Genomic DNA, 2,496 nt, shown 5'->3' with positions numbered 1-2,496 from the left:
AAGTTCATTTTCAAATAAAAAAATACATTAACAACGTTTACATTTTTGTTATATGTTAAAAAAATGTAGATGTTGTTAATATATTTTTTAATTTTTGTCTCACTCATAACTAAACGCAAACTAATTGTTTTATATATATAAACATCCATTTAAATATTTTTTATTAATTATTAAATACTTAATATAATGCTAACATTATAACATGTATTAATAGTAATATGTAAATCTCACTCTACATCTAATTAAGAAAGGGATGTTCTAAAATATTATTATAATCCTAAAAATTAGATCACAGATTATTTTTCCATCTATACATCACTCTGTAAAACTTTAAAAGCTATTAACTAAAGTTCTAGAACCAATTAAATAAAAAACTAGAGGGATGGTAAAAACATTGTCCCCCTGGATACACTGCACTCTGTAAACGAGAATAATATTTTTATCATCTTGGTAGAATTGACTTTGCAGTAAGATTTTTTGGTATTTTTGAATTGACTGAGGACAAGAATTATATTTTATTTTAAATTAAATAGTAAAGTGGTATAAATATCCTTAAGAGTCATAAATTATTGGATATTGAGGGGTAAATTCATATTTTTCATTAAAAAATACATAGTAAAATAACATGTTTGCTTTTCTTGACAAAAACAATTGTTTACTGAGGGGTCTTTTAGTTTTTTTTTTTTTATATATATATAAACACCGTAAAAGCACCTCATTATTATCCTTGAAGTTTGGCACAATTTTTATTGGATAAAGTAAGGAGTAGTTGTGTTTTTTAATAAAATAAAAGTATTTAAAAAAATTATAAGCATGTGTTAGGCACACGTCAGCCGCTACGCTGTCTTTAGACAGCGCGTGTAGCTAATTCCGATAACCAAAACCATCATTTTGGGGTGACTTTTAGATTCATGTTGACATCTCCTACATGTAGAGGTGGCGCATGCATTGAACGGACCTTCGGTTTAGCTCCAACAACCATTTTGTTTTTTTCCCTCTCTCACTCCCTCAATGTTTGTGCCCTGTCCTGTAATTTTTCAAATCAACCCCTCAGCTTTCTTTTCGATTTAGTCCCTAATCGTTTGGTTAATATTTGTTTTATTTAAACTAATTTATGGAATTACAAATTTATTTCAATTTTATCCTCATTTGATTTTTGTTTTTATTTTTCAAATTTGGTTCTCATTCTTTTAGTTGCTATATATGTCATTTGAGAAAAAATTTATAATTTTTTGTTTACATTTCACCCTTCATCATTATTTTTTATAAGATTTTATCATCATTCTTTTGATTTTTTTTTCCTTACCAAATTGTTTAGGTTAGTATTGTTTTTACTTAATCTCATCCTTCAATATTTAGTTAGTTTAGATTTGAGATTCTTAATTATACCCATATTTGAGATTTCATGGGTTGTAGTTTGAAAAATTAATCCAACTTTAAGAAGTTCATCCGAGGTGCTGTGATTATTTTTATCATTCTTTTAAGCTATTTATTTTATTTTATTGGAGATTAAGCTTTGTTTATTTACTTGCTTTGTTTTATCTTTTTTTGGTTAATATTTGTTTTATTTAAACTAATTTATGGAATTAGAAATTTATTTCAATTTCATCCTCATTTGATTTTTTTTTTTCATTTCTTAAATTTGGTTCCCATTCTTTTAGTTGCTATATATTTCATTTGAGAAAAAAAATTTAATTTTTTGTTTACATTTCATCCTCCATCATTTTTTTTCCTATCAGATTTATCCTCATTTTTTTTCTTTGCCAAATTTTTTAGGTTGGTATTTTTTTTACTTAATCTCATAATTCAACATTTAGTTAGTTTAGATTTGAGCTTCTTGATTAAACTCAAGTTTGCAATTTCATGGGTTGTAATTTAAAAAATTAATCCAACTTTTTTTATTTTTATTTTTTATGGGTTATCTTGAGATTTTTTATTTATTATTCTTTGTTAAATTTATTTTTTCAAAATAAATCTTATTCTTGAATTAAATAAATGAATATAGACAAATACTCCATTATGTTTTATTCAATTTTCTCTCTAACAAATGCAACTTGTTCCAATAGAGTCGCAATGAGATTTGAACCATTTCAACAAACTCTTTTAGTCACAAGTAATATTCAGAGTAATATTCATAGTGGAGTTACGATAGATCTCCAACAATCTCCAACAATCTTTTCTTTCATTTCCATTTCCTTACAAGTATGATATTTAGTGCTGTGATTGGTTTTATCATTCTTTTAAGCTATTTTTTTTTTTTAATTTGATTGGAGATTAGGTTTTGTTTATTTATTTGCTTTGTTTTATCCTTTGTTTTTTTTATTTTTATTTTTTATGGGTTATCTTGAGATTTTTTATTTATTATTCTTTGTTAAATTTATTTTTTCAAAATAAATCTTATTCTTGAGTTAAATAAATGAATATAGACAAATACTCCATTATGTTTTATTCAATTTTCTCTCTAACAAATGCAACTTGTTCCAATAGAGTCGCAAT

This window comes from Populus trichocarpa, chromosome 17, assembly GCF_000002775.5.
Source record: "Populus trichocarpa isolate Nisqually-1 chromosome 17, P.trichocarpa_v4.1, whole genome shotgun sequence".
Taxonomy (NCBI): Eukaryota; Viridiplantae; Streptophyta; class Magnoliopsida; order Malpighiales; family Salicaceae; genus Populus; species Populus trichocarpa.
This window is presented reverse-complemented; position numbering follows the sequence as displayed.